Here is an 18,359-nt window from a genome sequence, read left to right as displayed (position 1 = left end):
TAGTGACCCTTTAACAACCTCCCCTCTCAGAAATATAGGGTTAGTCCGATCGGGATAGCAGAGGAAAATACTCAAACAAAAAACGCTTAATATTAGATTTATCCTCCCCTCACAATGATGATGAACATTCAAGCATAAATGATTTGATTGATAAAAATGTCAAGATAGAAAAGAGGGACGAAAGATACCAGAGGGACAGTCAAACTCATAGATCGAAAACAAACTGACAACGTCATGGCCAAAAATAAAAAGACAAACAGACAAATAATAGTACAGATGAAACATTGATATAATTTTGCGTCTAGGTAGAAACTCCTGGCTTTGTAAATACGATATTTCCGACGCATTCAAAATTTGTCCTATCCTTCCGAGCCAGTGGCCACTTTTCTGTATAAAATTATGTGAGATGTTTTATTTCTTTGTTAGGTTAACCTTTGGTTGTCGTTCCAGCCCAAAAATTTTTGATCATGTGTCACAAGCTATTTGCCACATAGCAACACAAAATTACAATATTCCAAACATATTACATTTGCTTGATGACTTTTTGACCATTGATTCACCATCAGCAGATGGAGAAAAAACAATGGCGATTATGATGATGATTTTTAAGAAGCTAAACATACCAGTAGCTAGTCACAAAACTATAGATCCTGTCAAATGTTTGGAATATCTGGGTATTATACTGGACACTGAACAAATGGCAGCTCGACTACCAACTTATAAAGTTGAACGTATTTGTGAGTTCATATCAAAAAAGGAAAAGAAAATGCCCTAAAAGGGAACTTTTACAGCTTTTACGCCATCTAAATTTTGCTTCAAGGGTGGTTCTTCCTGGTCGAACCTTTGTTTCATATCTTATTAATCTGTTCACTACCGTCAATAATCTACATTTTGATTTATTTTATTGCATATTGTTTCCATTTTTTTGAAACTGCAGTTTTCTACTATAAAATTGTATTTAAGTGGAATAAGATACAAATATTTACAAAATAGTTGTAAGGATCCCTTAGAATCTGACAACAACACACCCTTAGATAGACTCTTACATTTTGAACTCTGTCAAAAAACTTCAAAAACCAAGGAACAAGAAGAGATTACCTATTACTTTCGAAATTTTAGAGAAAATTATATTTCGTCTGAGACAAGGTGTGTTTACCCCTTTCATTGATTTAATGTTAGAGGCAGTCTGTTCTGTAGGTTTTTATGGCTTTATGAGATGCGGAAAATTTACTGTCTTGAAAGCAAACCAATTTGACCCATCTGTTAATTTATGTATTGGAGATATTATGTTTCATAAAGATATGATAGTTTTGAAACTGAAACAGTCTAAAACAGACACTTTCAGGAAGGGTATAGATATTCGACTCCATAAAGTACAAAATAAAATTTGTCCTTTACAAATCTTAGTTAAATATTTACAAGTTAGAGAAAGTCTTAAGCAAAGAGGGACGAAAGATACCAGAGGGACAGTCAAACTCATAGATCGAAAACAAACTGACAACGTCATGGCCAAAAATAAAAAGACAAACAGACAAATAATAGTACAGATGACACAACATAGAAAACTAAAGACTAAGCAACACGAACCCCACCAAAAACTGGGGGTGATCTCAGGTGCTTCGGAAGGGTAAGCAGATCCTGCTCCACATGTGGCACCCGTCGTGTTGCTTATGTTATTACAAATCCGGTAAATAGTCTAATTCGGTAAGTCACATTCGTGAAAAGGGAAGGGTATTGTAGTTACGACATAAGGAACATATCCGATATCATCTGTGAAACGGTTATTCCATAACGGTCAACCAACTCGTGATGGCGTCCGTAAAATTTACGAAGGGATGACTTCAACTTCACCATTTGGAACTCTTGGTTTAATAGCTTCCTTGTGAGCAGCAATCCTCTATCAAGGAAATCATGATAGGAAACACAAGCCCGGGAATATCGTATCAATTGGGAGATATATACTCCGTATGCAGGCGCTGCTGGAATGTTGCTACATAGAAATGGAAAGTTCACAATTGGGAAGCTGAAATCATCTCTTTTGTCGTAAAGTTTTGTTTTCAACCGACCCTCATTGTCAATTTCTAGATGTAAGTCAAGATATGAGGCAGACTTAACTGTATCTGTAGTATCCTTTATCTCTAGTTCGATGGGATAGATTCGTTCAACATAGTCACCAAATTTTGTATTATTTAGTGAGAGAACATCATCTATATAGCGGAACGTCGAGTTAAAGGATATTGCTAACTTCTTATCTCTCTTCCTAAGAAGCTCCTGTATGAAGTCAGCCTCATAATAATAAAGAAACAAGTCGGCAAGAAGAGGGGCACAATTGGTTCCCATTGGAATTCCGACAGTCTGTTACGACGTCCTCCCAATGTAACAAATATGTTGTCAATCAAGAAATCAAGCATCTTGATAATGTCAGTTTCAGAGAATTTTTTGTTTGAATCAGTGATTCTTTACAAAGTAGGATTTATCCCTCCCCAAGACAAGATACTTGTATCTACGTTCGCCATTCTTTTTAATGAAACAAAGTAATACCAACTCTTTCAATTTGTCTTTTAGTTTGGAATGGGGAATACTTGTGTAAAGTGTAGAAAAGTCAAATGTTTTAATACTATTGCAAGATGAGAGAGTCTTAGATTGTATGTACTCTAAAAGATCTTTGGAATTTTTTAGTATCCACATCTGATTCACGCCACCTCTAGAATAGTCAGTTTCACAATAACTTTGGAGCCCAGCTTTGATTGCTGATAAAATAGATGTTAATAATTTAGAAAGAGGTTTCGTGGAGCACTTGGAAGACCCAGCAATATACCGTTGTTTGTAAGGACACTTATGTAGTTTAGGTATCCAATACAGTGATGGAAGATCCAGTTCTTCGTCTTTGGTTGAAATTCCCAAGGAACATAGAACAGACCTATCATTATCTAGGATTTCCTCTTTGGTAAGTGTCGTGAGGGTATATGTTGAGTTTCCAAGTGAATTGTCAATACCTAATTCATTTATCTCCCATCTGATCCACTTTTTATCTCACAAAATTCTTTGGCCTTAGAAAGAAATTATTTCATTAACTGTAAAAAACAAGTACTTAGTATATGTGGCTTCAATCCTGATCACTACAATGGTCACAGCCTACGCATTGGAGCTGCCACAACTGCAGGAAAAGCACACATTGAAGACCATTTGGTCAAAATACTAGGACGCTGGTCCTCTGATAGTTACTGCAGGTATATAAGAGTGTCATCTACTTTAATTAAATATGCACAAGATTTGTTAGGAAAATATCAACATAAACCATTATAATGTTTTAATACTGACTACCTTTAGTTACATAATTGTAAATTAGAACGTAGATCTACACATATATACATCATGTACATAAGTATTTTCATTGTTATTTTTTTTATTATTTTTTTTTTCTCATAAATTTATTGAAGGTGAATAAATCTTTAACCTATATCCTTGGGGGCACTCCGCTGTTCCATCTGAGTTTTTGTACCTTGATGGAATTTTATCACTGGTTATTTCTAAAATTTCATTCATCCCCAAGCATTTCAGGGACAAATTTTATCAAATTCATTCCAGCGCCAGTTTGATAGACCCCTGCTACTCTACTAGCACATGGGCTATCCCCATGCAGACCTTGCACACCCCGACTGCAGATGAGACGCCTAGTCTCATCACCTAAGTGGTGAACCCTCGCTTCACTTCCCTGGCTGGCATATTGTCGGGCATGCAGGTTCTTCCTCACACTGGAGGTTGCAAGCTGACTTGCTTAGGCAGGAACTCAAAATTGTCTTGTATGCTGAGTGTTTCCCTAGGGCCAAAACTAGATTGATTAATTGTTTTTTATAATAAAATTATTATTCATTCTAAAATATCTTTCTGCTTTTAGCCAGTGTGTTTGCTAAGACTATGTTTTTGGTTTACACACAGAAACCCCTTATGTTACATTTGGTATTGTTTTTCGTAGCTGGTATCTGCTCAATAACAAGGATGAGATCTAGACATTAATTGAGATTTGCTCTATTTTTACTTTAAATAAGTGTGGATTGTCAGGACTTGCTCATCAATACAAACAGAACATAATTTTACCTGAAAAGTTACATCTGTTAAAATATAGGCCGATGTGATCATTAAACATTTCATCTTAACAGTGGAAGGCTTGCATATTGAAACCTTGATCTTAGGAAAAGGTAAATGAATATGTCTCTAGAAATTTAGTAAGCCTGCCACTGGTGACCTGGAATGTTTTGATCACTGACACTAGACGCATAAACAAGGAGTATTTGCAGACCACTCTAACACCTATACAAGAATTAGACAACCTCATACTAAAAGTACAGAAACAATATTTCACTTTATGAGACTCAATAAATATTCAACATTAGACTACAGAAAAGAATTACAATATGAGACAACATAATACAAACTTGGTTTGCTTGTATAAAGAATACATTAAGATAAGTACTTTTGTATAAGATGTGAATAATTTGAGGATAATTATGCATAAGCTTTTATTTTTGTTGAATAAGAATGCAATCATTTCTTTATTTTAATGGAAATTATTGACCGCCATTGGATTTTTGTACTTTTTATGGTTCAGCACGGGTTGGTATTTTTCATGAAATCAAAAAAATATCAGAGAAAATATACTAAAATGTTGTTCCATGTTTAAAATTACCAAATGTTCTTCTTTTGATAAAACATAATGCAATGTTATATGTAACTAGATATTTCAAAGTTGTGAAGATAAGATTTTTTATTAGAATTCTAATAATGTAAGAAGATTAATGCTTAAACTTTTGTTGGTATGAATAGAATGCAATAATGTTATTATGTTGATAGAATTTATGAACCGCCATTTGATTTTAGTACTTTCTGTACATCAGGATTGGTTGATTTTCAAGCAATATGCTGAATTTTAAGGAAAAGATACTAAATATTTATTCACATTGCTTAAAAATGCAAATGTTTCTTGATTAATATCAGGAATAATGCAACGTCAATTGCAATCAGTCATTATAAATGATAAAATGCAAATATTTCTTGATTAATATCAGGAATAATGCAACGTCAATTGCAATCAGTCATTATAAATGCATTTAATTTGATGCGACTGTCATACAAGTGAGAGGTTTAGCCAGCTATAAAACCTGGTTCAATCCACCATTTTCTACATAAGAAAATGCCTGTACCAAGTCAGAAATATGACAGTTGTTATCCATTCGTTTGATGTGTTTGTTTTTTTGATTTTGCCATTTGATTGGGGACTTTCCTTTTTTGAATTTTCCTCGGAGTTCAGTATTTTTGTGATTTTACTTTTAAGATAAGTAATTTTGTAGAAAATGTGAATAGTTAAAAGAAAAATATGCATAAACTTTTTTTTTGTTGAATAAGAATGCAATCATTTTCTTTATTTTAATGGAAATAATTGATGGCCATTGGATTTTTGTACTTTTTATAGTTAAGGGATCATAGATTTATTCTTACGAGGAAGCTCGGAGCATGCTCGGAGCTTTTTTAGTAGGCTCTTCTCAGCAGTTTATGTGATAATAATTATCATGATCCATTAAGATGTCAATCAAATCTATAGCACTTCTTTAATAAGGAAGATAGAGCATTATAGAGGAAGCTCAATTAACACCTGTGTAAACATCTGGTCTATTCAAATAAATCTTGAATGAAATTTTACAAAACTATAAAATAGATAAGAAATTCTTCAATAGTACTGTACAATGCTTGGCAAGAAATATCAAGTCTTCACAGGAAGATAATGTTTTTAAAATATTTTCTTATTTATAATCATTCTTTTTCAATACAAAAAAAAATACTCAAATTTTAATTAAATTTATACTACATAAAATTAAACATAAAAGTCACCAAAGACAAAAACTATGGTAGTAGATTTATAATCATTTGTTAAACTTTATATGCAACAGCAAACTTTAGTTCTTTAATAGAAAATGATGGCTACTTTGGGAAAAAGTTGTAATTCATAGGCTGGGTTGAAAGACTGTTCACAATATAATAATTATGATAAATTGATTTTACTTCAGCAATCCTCTATATCTATTTCTTGAATAAATTTTTTGATTTTGTTTTTATGATAATTAAATGGATTCAGTGGACCAAAAACTTTACAACAAAAAATTATACTTTGTTCTGGAATCCCTTTTGTCTTTTATTTTAAATTCTAGTTCTTCATTACATTGATTTGTATAAAAAATGTCAACTTATTTTTTCTAGTATCTCTTTTAAGCTTAATCAAAATGCAGAAAGTCATAATTACATTTGATATCCCTGAATGATAATTGCAAGATTTCCATTTCATATCAACCTCCTTTTTCTATTTATATATGTGAACAGAAGAGCAAATCATCATAAAATTGAGAAGTCATTTACACAATCTTTTTTGCTGTCTGCTTAAAATTTAGAATTTTGATTCATTACCCTAATGCTTTAAGTCAATTGAATACCAGTTTAAAACATACTGTTATTTTATACTATGTATTATAACTGCAGTTAAAAATTCTTGTAATAATTTATTTCAAGTTAGGAAAATGGAATTTAGAAGTTTTAGTGTTTGAGGCCTAGAGAACAGGCAATTTTCTTGAATAATTTGCAGACTTTACTTATATATTCTAGGTCCCTCACTTACAAATATTTAAAGATGTATAGTAATTATAGTTCAATTTGGTTTGCTTAAAAGCATTTTTGATTCAGCATACGACTCTCATGACTGTAGGAACATGACAATAGGTAGTCACGACTATACCACTTTAGTTTAGGGGTTAAATTATCATTTATCTACCATATATAAAATAATCCAATATAATCTGTTTCTATCTTATTTTTTTATAACTGTATTTAAAATTGGAATCAATTATTATTGTTGAAGATGTTTTTTTATTTAACAGCATACAGCATTTTAATATTAACAAAATATTTAATATGGAGCATAAAAGAGAACTCTAAGATAATTATCCCTACTGAAACTGTAAAATGGGTAATTCCCTCAAACTATAATGTTTATATAATGTATCATGCTGTGATATAAACCTTTTATAATAATGTTTTGCTCCTACACAGATTTCTAAACAGTATTATTGGACAGACTGCAGAGTGACATGTATCAATATTTACTTTTAAATTGTGTGATCATATTTTACTTGTATGAATTGAATATTAAATAACATAAAACAAGCAAAAAATAATTAATTCAACTCCAAACAACTGCCACAATGTCCTATACTAATGAACATAATTATGCCTGAAATTCTTACTAACTTTGATTTATGTTTTTTTTTTTATATAATTATACTCATGAAAGCTAAAAAGAAAAAAAAATAACTAGTTTGAATCTTATAGAAAAAATTTTAGTATATATATTTATATTTTTAGGATCTGTTTTATATTGATAGTATGTACTGATAAAGGCCTATATAAAATGACTTTCTACATACAGGTGCTAACTGAGCTTCCTCTACATTGCTTTACTTTCCTTTTGATAGTTGTTTATATATATTAAAAAGTCATTCGAGAAAAGGAAATAGAGGATTGCTGAACTAAAATCCATTCGTTTTACTCCGTTATATTGTCAAAATTCTTTCAGGTGTAATACCACCAAAATATAGTACATTCAGTTTCAAGCCAGAAATGGTTGATTTTTTTTTATATTCCATTTAATTTGACAGTTGTTGGAAATTAACCCTGCATTTCATTGCAGAAAGTTTTTTTTTGGGTCGTTAACATGTACATGTATCTTGGGTGTTTCAAAGCAATAAAAAATTCTATTAGTGTTGCTATAAAATATTTTGGAAATTTAAGGGGACATTGCTACTAAAGCTGGTAAACAGGAAAAAAAAAGGGGGAAGGAATTTGACTGGTTAACTTATGGTGACGTTTAATGTCTTATCTGCAATGAAAAGTTATGTTGTATTTTCACTGTAGTACTGGACAGGATAAACTTCACTCATGTAGAGTATTTTTTTATTTAAAACATAGATAAATTCATCACATTTAATAAAAAAAAGGCAAATTAAACAAAGACTTATGGGGGAAAAACAATTTTATGTTAAATTTTCCCTGCAGTAATTGACAGGATAAAACTTTACTCATGCCAAATATCTCTTTATTTAAAACAAAGATGAATTCTACACAATTAAAAAAAAAGTCAATTAAACAGAGACGTACTAGGGGAAAAACAATGGTGATATTACCTCCTCAAACCAGCCTTCCAATAATGAATTACAACTTTTCCTAAAGTAGCCATAATTTTTTATAAAAGAACTAAGTTTGCTATTTTATATATATAAAAAAAAACATATTACCATTGTTTAGTTAGGGACATTACTTAAACAATTATTTTTCAAAATTACCTATGCAATTTATGTTAATCAAAGCACGAAAGCGCTGTAAAGGCAGTTAATTACAGGTTGTGTGTATTTTAAGTCCAGTTATATCATTATCTTGCATAGTACAGTGTACTTATCAGAGGTGGCTTTCAGTATTTAAGATTTAGAGTTCTCTAATGATATTGAATAAGTTTTATGAATGTCATATTCTGAGCACTATATGAAGGCGATTGTTCTCACTTGTTTATGAACTAGTGCATTATGTCCAGTTTGTACCTTTTTGATCTATGTTTATAGTCAAATTAGTTATCAAAGGTACCAGGATTATAATTTAATACGCCAGACGTGTGTTTCGTCTACATAAGACTCATCAGTGACGTTCAGATCAAAATAGTAACAAAGCCAAACAAGTACAAAGTTGAAGAGCATTGAGGACCCAAAATTCCAAAATGTTGTGCCAAATATGGCTAAGGTAATCTATTCCTTGGATAAGAAAATCCTTAGTTTTTTCATTGGCAATCATAACACATCTCCTTATTTATATAATGATCTATATTCAACGACCTCAGGTACAAAAAAAATGTATGTAACTAAACTATGATGGGAAACCTTTGACTTCTTTCTTTATATAAACTTTTGATTTGGTACCATAGAACTATGTAGAGTAAATGTACATTGCAACATGTCAACTCCAAGCAAAATTATATTTCCAAGCATAAAGTAATTTATGAATGAAATAAAATGCTCCGCTGGGGTGCAGCTTGATACGACCGCAGAGGTCGAACCCTGAACAGTTGGGGCAAGTATGAACACAACATTCAAGCTTGATTCAGCACTGAATTTGGATTGTTATTAAATATTTGACATAGCATAGGTTTCTGACACAAATGAAAGTGGTCTAAGATACTTAAAAAAATTTAATTTACCTATTCAAACCATATCATTATTATTTGCTTTTATATATAAATCAGAAATAACCAATTTAAAATGGAAAAATTTAAAGAAAAAAAAGGAAAAAGAATCCCCCCCCCCAATTTTTTGAACCCCCCTTATGATTCATCACCCCAAAACTCAATCCCAGCCTTCCCTTTGTGGTATGGTACCTTGCAGTACAATTTCAGAGAGATCCATACACTTGAACACATGTTATTGTCTGGAAACTAGAAAAATGCTTGTTTTTTTGCCCCTTTTTGGTCCCAAATTCCTAAACGTTTAGGGCAATTACCCCCAAACTCAAACCCAGCTTTCCCTTTGTGATATGGAACCTTGTAGTACAATTTCATAAAGATCCATACACTTACACACAAGTTATTGCCATGAAACTAGAAAAATGCTTGTTTTTTGCCCCTTTTTGGCCCCTAATTCCTAAAATTTGGAGGCAATTACCCCCATAATCAATCCCAGCATTCCCTTTGTGATATGGAACCATGTGATACAATGTCAGAGAGATCCATAGACTTACACACAAGTTATTGTCATGAAACTAGAAAAATGCTTGTGTTTTGCCCCTTTTTGGCTCCTAATTCCTAAAATTTGGAGGCAATTACCCACAAAATCAATCCCAGCATTCCCTTTGTGGTATGGTACCTTGCAGTACAATTTCAGAGAGATCCATACACTTGAACACAAGTTATTGTCTGGAAACTAGAAAAATGCTTATTTTTGGCCCCTTATTCCTAAACTTTTTGGGCAATTACCCCCAAACTCAATTCCAGCTTTCCCTTTGTGATATGGAACCTTGTAGTACAATTTCATAAAGATCCATACCCTTACACACAAGTTATTGCCATGAAACTAGAAAAATGCTTGTTTTTTGCCCCTTTTTGGCCCCTAATTCCTAAAATTTGGAGGCAATTACCCCCAAATTCAATCCCAGCATTCCCTTTGTGATATGGAACCTTGTGATACAATGTCAGAGAGATCCATAGACTTGCACACAAGTTATTGTCATGAAACTAGAAAAATGCTTGTTTTTTGCCCCTTTTTGGCCCCTAATTCCTAAAATTTGGAGGCAATTACCCCCAAAAATCAATACCAGCATTCCCTTTGTGATATGGAACCTTGTGGTACAATGTCAGAGAGATCCATACACTTACACACAAGTTATGTCTGGAAGTTACAAAAATGCTTATTTTTGGCCCCTTATTCCTTAACTGTTGGTACCATAACCCCCAAAATCAATCCCCACTTTCCTTTTGTGGTATTGAACCTTCTTTTAAAATTTCATTGAGATCCATTCACTTAAACTAAAGTTAGAGTGCGAAAACGAATGTGTCTTCGGACGACGCCCCCGGACGACGACGACGCCAACGTCATACCAATATACGACCACAAAAATTTTTTTGGCGGTCGTATAAAAAGGAGTTCTTAATTAAGAAATAAACTGATTCGCTGAGCGCAGCTGGATACACCCGCAGAGGTACTACCCCGAACAGCTGGGGCAAAAAAGGACACAATATTCAGGCTTGATACAGGTCTGAATTTGGATTGTAATTAAATATTTGACATATTATAGTTTCTGAATAAATGTAGTCAATGAACTTGAAATCGGTTATATGAATTGAATTTATATTCAATTAAAGATTTCTTGCTGTTGTGCAATACACTGTGCTGTTGTGCAATACTTAATAAATCTGTTGCCAGACTATAAACAAATAAAGTTCAATTTCTTCTCAATGTCATATTTGAAATTTATGAAAATCAATAGGGAGATTACATCAATAGCTATAAATAATTCACCAAAGTTTCATGTGAACTGCTTAAAGCATTTTTGAGTTGTTGTCCAAAATCTGGAAAATCCCCCCTTTTTTAATGAATAAAACCCCATATCTCAGAAATGTAAAATCTAAAATTTATAAAATTCTAAAGGGAGCTTATGGATTGATAATTTAGTCTTAGATGCAAGATTTTTTTATCAGTTGTTAGTGGCTTTGAACTAGCTGTCAGTAACTGCGAGTACTCTCAGATTTGTACTTAGTGTCTTTTTGTTGTTTGGATGTACAACTACCCGACCACGTACACTTGTATTTGTATTTATCCATGTGATGAGTTTAGCCTCTTTCAACTGATTTTTATAGTTCTTTCTTATATTGTACTGTTACACCACTGTCCCAGGTTAGGGGGAGGGTTGGGATCCCGCTAACATGTTTAAGCTCGCCACATTCTGTATGTACATGTATGTGCCTGTCCCAAGTCAGGAGCCTATAAAAGTGTAATTCAGTGGTTGTCGTTTGTTTATGTGTTGCATATTTGTTATATTTGTTCATTTTTTTACATAAAATAGGCCGTTAGTTTTCTTGTTTGAATTGTTTTACATTGTCATTTCTGGGCCTTTTATAGCTGACTGTGCGGTATGGGCTTTGCTCATTGTTGAAGGCCGTACTGTGACCTATAGCTGTTAATTTCTGTGTCATTTGGTCTCTTGTGCATGTGTGGAGAGTTGTCTCATTGGCAATCATACCACATCTTCTTTTTTATATTTACATCAACAGATATAAAAAATTCACCAAAGTCAAGGTGAGACAACAAAACTTAGTTGTAAGATCTCTGAAATTTTTTACAGGGTACGAGTTTTTCTCATTGTTGGAGATTGTACGGTGACAGTAACACCTGTAACTGCTTAAACCCATTTCTTATGCACTTTAGTTTGATAAACTCACTGAATATCATACCACATCTCCTTATTTTTATATGCATTACAATTTACATGTGCATGTAATTGTAAATATATATATATCAGAACTAAGTTCATTGCGTCACTTTTATTTATGCATCCTTTGGCACAATACAAGTTCTAAAATTACACAACATAAAACAACTAAATGTTATTTCAGATGAAAGTTTTGTTTCAGTTCCATTCATAGGATTTATTAGAATTTTGTATGTTTTGCCAAGTCCAATAATTCGCTCTATGTGACATAGAGACATAGTTGACTAAACCACCAGGTGTCGAACATTCAAGAATTTTCAGTGTTTCTGTTTTTATTTGATGAAAAGGTTGCCTGAGCTCTAGGAGCTTTAGGTTTTATCACGGGATATTCTGTGCTGTCAATAATAATCCAAGTTGTAGGAAACTTTAATTTGAAGTTGGATGGTGAAAAATACCTGACTAAACCACTAGATGGCCAAGTGTTAGCCTCACACCACTGTTTAGACATAAAAACAATCCATGTATACACAATATTCTTAACACTAGATTCAATCTAGAATCTAGACAGTTCAAAGTTGGTTGTATGATGCCTCAATTTCATCAAAGTCATAAAAAAACTGATTTTCAACTGACACCCTATCAATTTGAAAATATATGTATCTCAAACAATGTGCTGCTGGACCAAGTGTGGTCAAAACAAATAAAAATTTAGTATACAACTCTAAACCGGTATAAAAATGCATGGCTGTGTCACGTGTCTTCATTTCAAAATTCTCTACTGAAAACATAGGCATTGATGGTGTTTGCGTAATTCCATCTGTGAAGCTCAACATTAGCTCGGCAGTTGGTGGTGGACAGTCATAAATCCTTTCTGCAGTATGAATGACTTCTTCAGGAAAACCAACTTTACAATCAAAACTTTCCTCTAGATTTCTACTACAATATTCATCAAGTTTAGTTCTTTTGTTTTCACAGGAAACTGCCCTGATTTTTCTTTTTGCGGACGATTCAGTCTCTTGCTTGGTCCAGGAAAAAAGGCTGGGAATTGCAGTAGACTTAAGTCTCTGTATGGTGGGTTTGCGCCCTGAAAAAGGTTATAAAACATAAGTTTTTTTATAATTACATGTAAATGAACTTCCATTAGCAATGTATACTTTGTACTACCTGGTGAAATATTAACTAGATTTATTCATTACAATCTGGATAAAACTATGTTTGCCTGATTCAATGCATGTTATGTAAATCCAAAGGACAAACAATGAGAGACTTATGCAACAAACGTACATTGTTTGTACCTAAATAACTATAATATAGATGAGAGCATGTCATTGTTTTGTTCCTGTTAACATTGTCATTGATATTTTTCAAGAAAGTCTATGAGGCATAGCTTATGCATTCCTGTCATTACTACATAAGCATAATTACTGCTAAAATAATTCTCAGTATGATATACCGCTTGTAAGAAATCATTATAATTGTAGCAATCACCAAAAAATCTCAAACAGATAACATTGAATCGTAATCCAAAAAATTATGACGTCTTGAATTACCCACCCCCTTTTATTCTAAAACGATAATTGCGGTTGTAAACAGACTTTGGTTTATTCGCATGGCGATTACATATATATCTATATATTTCACAAAGAAAATAGAGTTTTACCATGAATAGTTTCCTGCACGTAGTCTTTTTCAGTAAAACGTGCCTTGCAAACAACAGCTGATTGAGATGGACTCCACGATATCATCGTGTTCTCGTCCAATCTGCGTATGGGCCATGACGTTGATCCAACTTTTCCTTCTTTTTAAGTCATTTGGAAATGCATGTCCTCCTCTTAAATTACATCCAGGTACACAACAACAAGTACTTGGCATCGTTAATTAAAAATATAACTGAAATAGTTGCACAGTGCAGAAACCGGAAGTAGAGGAACAGGATCCGCTACCACGGCGCCACCTATTCAGGAACGATAATTTGCTACTTTATATAACTGCGAAAATAACGGGTTCACGTGCATAAACAGAAATGCGCTTTAAATTGTATAATATAATTCATGTTCAGTCGACCTTTAATTATTATATCAACGACTGAAATGATTTATAAACATCTAGATTGCAGATAACACTCGAAATTAACCCGAGCTCTTTCCACACGGAATTCAAATAATTCTAGTTTGTCAATCGGTTGACTGCTTATAATGCAAAATACTAATATATCAAAAGTTTTTAAAACTAACAAAACACAATGATCGTTTCTCTATTTCCCAATGTAAATGAAATGAAACAAAAAACATTTTATATCGCAATAAGAAGAGGAGAGAATTCAACATTTCCGGATCTACTTGGAGTCTAATGACCCCCCACGTAGATAAGTTGGATATCGCGGAAGGAAGGATTAACCCGGCAACTAGAAAGGCATTAAAGCACTGCCTTTAAAAACGATGCTATATCATATATTACTTCTATTTCATGTATAAGTAACTTATTCTAATATTATTTTTATATGTGTCCATTCATACAGGTTTTAATAGCTTTAACAAATTTTCACAGACATCTGGTTATTTTTCCCATGAAATATAAAACTAATCCTCCTGAAACACTAATTGACTTTCTGAGCCACGCTTCTGGATCAAAGATTGTCCTCTTGGGACTACAATGTATTAAAATACCATTTTCCTTTAAAATCTTAATGGTAGACAAATATAAATAGATGGAACCTTGTGATTTAATTAAGACTTGAAGTTATTTATAATGTGTAATCTAAAACAATAACATATGTTCCATAAATAATTATAAGTGCTAAGTTTTTCAAAGATGTATAAAATAATTTATAAAAGTAATAATTTTGTCCTCATTTTTAAAGTAACCTTTTATCTCCATACTCATCTCACATTTGATAAATACTTAATTTTATTTAATAAAATTATATAAAATTCTTAAAAACTACATTTAGTCCATGCTACTATTGACATTTAAAATAACTATTGAGTTATTAAATAATTTTTAAAAACGAAAAAAATTATAAGTAACTAAAGAAAAAATTTACTTGTTTAGTATCGCCCCTGACTGTTGTTTGTGCCTTGATGACTTTTATGTAGCATATTATATAGTATAAACTATATCTAAATTATATAATCTAATTATAAAATTTAAGAATTTTTTTTATCATTAAAAAAGAATGGTTATTAAATATAATAAGAAAATATTTTAATGACTTTTACTTTTTGTGGAGACGACATTTCTTTCCAAGCATTTCCCAGTACTGTTGAAGAATTTCTAATCTATTTTATAGTTTTGTAAATTTCATGCAAAATGTATTTGAATATACCAGATGTTTATACAGGTGTTAATTGAGCTTCCTCTATAATGCTTTACTTTCCTTATTATAGAAGTGCTATAGATTTGATTGACATCTTAATAGATCATGATAATTATTGTCACATAAACTGCTGAGAAGAGCCTACTTAAAAAGCTCCGAGCATCCTCCGAGCATGCTCGGAGCTTCCTCGTAAGAATAAATCTATGATCCCTAAGGATTGGTTGTTTTTAATAAAAGTAAAATAATATCATAGAAAATTTACTGAAATATTGTTCGCATTGTTTAAAATACCATTTTTTTTCTTTTGCTAAAATTGTAACTAGTCTGGATCCCCATTGCTCTTCAACTTTGTAAATGTTTGGCTTTATAATTATTTTGATCTGAGCGTCACTGATGAGTCTTAAGAAGACATATTAAATTATAAGCCTGGTACCTTTGATTACTATTTACACCACTGGGTCTATACCACTGCTGGTGGACGTTTAGTCCCGAGGGTATCACCAGCCCAGTAGTCAGTACTTCGGTGTTGACATAATTAAATCAATTCTATGGTCAATTTTTTTGTTTTTTAAATTTCCTGTTTTCAAAAGTATGAATTTTTCGAAATACTTAAGATTTTCTTATCCCAGGCATAGATTACCTTAGCCGTATTTGGCACAACTTTTTGGAATTTTGGATCCCAAATGCTCTTCAACTTTGTACTTGATTAGCTTTATAACTATTTTGATCTGAGCATCACTGACGAGTCTTATGTTGACGAAACATGGGTCTGGCGTATTATATTATAAGCCTGGTACCTCTGATAACTATTTACACCACTGGGTCGATACCACTGCTGGTGGACGTTTCGTCCCCAAGGGTATCACCAGCCCAGTAGTCAGCACTTCGGTGTTGACATGAATATCAATTATATGGTAAATTTTTTTTAATTTTTTTTTTTTAAATTTCCTGTTTACAAAAGTATGAATTTTTCGAAATACTTAGGATTTTCTTATCCCATGCATAGCTTACCTTAGCCGTATTTGGCACAACTTTTTGGAATTTTGGATCCCCAATGCTCTTCAACTTTGTACTTGTTTGGCTTTATAACTATTTTGATCTGAGCGTCACTGATGAATCTTATGTAGACGAATCAAGCGTCTGGCTTATTAAATTATAAGCCTGGTACCTTTGATAACTATTTTCACCACTGGGTCGATGCCAATGCTCTTCAACTTTGTACTTGTTTGGCTTTATAACTATTTTGATCTGAGCGTCACTGATGAGTCTTATGTAGACGAAACATGCGTCTTGCATATTAAATTATAAGCCTGATACCTTTGATAACTATTATGATTTCAAAGTCAGCAGGACAAGATTTTTTTAAGAGAATTTTTATAATGTAAGGAGAAAATATGCATAAACTTTTATTTTTGAGGAATAAGAATGCAATCATTCTTTTTTTTAATGGAAATTATTGACCGCCATTGACTTTTTGTACTTTTTATAGTTTAGAATTGGTTGTATTTCATAAAAGTAAAAGAATATCAGAGAAAATATACTAAAATGTTGTTCGCATTGTTCAAATTTCCAATTTTTCTTCTTTTGATAAAAAATAATGCAATGTTATTTGTAATTAGTTATTTCAAAGGCCTCAAGATAAGATTTTTAAATAAGAATTTTAATATTGTAAGTAGAATAATGCTTAAACATTTGTTTGTGTTGAATATAAATGCAATAATTTCTTTATTTTGATAGAAATAATGAACCACCATTTGATTTCAGTACTTTTTGTACATCAGGATTGGTTGTTTTTCATAAAATATGTTAAATTTCAGAGAAGAGATACTAAATTGAATGTTCGCATTGCGTAACAATGCAAATATTGCTTCTTTTATATCAGAAATAATGCAACGTCAATTGCTATCCGTCATTATGAATGCCTTTAGATAAGTTATTTTTAATAAAATGTGAAAAAATGAAGAATAAATATGCATAAACTTTTGTTTTTGTTGAATGAGAATGAAATCATTTCTTTATTTGAATGAAAATTATTGACTGCCATTGGATGATTGTACTTTTTATAGTTTAGGATTGGTTGTTTTTCATAAAAGTAAAAGAATATCGGAGAAAAGATACTAAAATGTTGTTCGCATTGTTTAAAATTACTACTATTTCTTATTTTATAAAATATTCAGCCGTGAATGTTATTTGTAATTTGTTTTTTTAATTGCCTCGACATAAGTTTTTTAAAGAATTTTAAGATAACAAGAATAAAATACTAAAAAAAACATTGAAAATAATACACTGAAATTTGTAATTAATAATCATTTCATTTCATTTTCCCCAGCGTATTGGGAAATAAATACTAAAAAAAACATTGAAAATAATACACTGAAATTTGTAATTAATAATCATTTCATTTCATTTTCCCCAGCGTATTGGGAAATAATGAAATCACAATCGCAATAAACACTGTTTTAGAAGTCCCCTCGTATGAAAATATATAACTTCTGACCATTCTTTTATCATAATATCTAAATTTAGTTTAATCTGCACATTTCTTTTCTTTTTAAATTCTTAAAACTTTGCTGAATAATTAATAAAAAATTGTTGATCTTTTGTACTTTAACGTTTCGTATTTTCCATGTTGCCATTTTAATTAATTGAAACAAAACTAAGATTCCATAATTTGTATTAGTTTTTCATGTGACGTAGTAGAGTTCAATTGGTCAGAAAGGTCAATCAATCGGATTGGTCTGATCAGTCAAATATTTGTACTACAAGTCTGATGGATTAGTGACTTGAGTTTGAAGCGAACTTGACTGATAGGTGACTGATCGATGACCACTGATTGATCGCTCAAATAGTAACACCTAAGGTTGAAAGTACTGTATCTTAAGTGTGTGTACAGCTCAATCGATTCAAATGATTAAATGTAATCATGCTCTCAGGACATTTTGCAAAGTATTAAAGGTAAATTTTTATTTTTGTTGTATTTTGTTACATAATTTATTTAAAGTTTAAGTTTGCACTTTGCTACTTTCATTTTCAA

The 18,359-nt window shown here is 31.8% G+C and overlaps 1 protein-coding gene and 1 long non-coding RNA gene across 2 annotated transcripts in view; both read right to left on the bottom strand.

Annotated features, from left to right (window-relative positions):
* Positions 1-18,359, bottom strand: part of LOC127719725 (uncharacterized) — a 264,736-nt gene that overhangs the window by 223,853 nt on the left and 22,524 nt on the right. The window lies entirely within an intron of this gene.
* Positions 12,107-14,657, bottom strand: LOC127719734 (uncharacterized). The gene is made up of 2 exons (XR_007990468.1): positions 13,670-14,657; positions 12,107-13,093 (listed from the first exon to the last, which is right to left on the bottom strand). It is a non-coding gene; the product is annotated as an uncharacterized LOC127719734 (long non-coding RNA).

Source organism: Mytilus californianus, unplaced genomic scaffold, assembly GCF_021869535.1.
Source record: "Mytilus californianus isolate M0D057914Y unplaced genomic scaffold, xbMytCali1.0.p SCAF_11, whole genome shotgun sequence".
Lineage (NCBI taxonomy): Eukaryota > Metazoa > Mollusca > Bivalvia > Mytilida > Mytilidae > Mytilus > Mytilus californianus.
The sequence above is the reverse complement of the archived record's forward strand: the minus strand, read 5'-3'. Positions and strand labels throughout refer to the sequence as shown.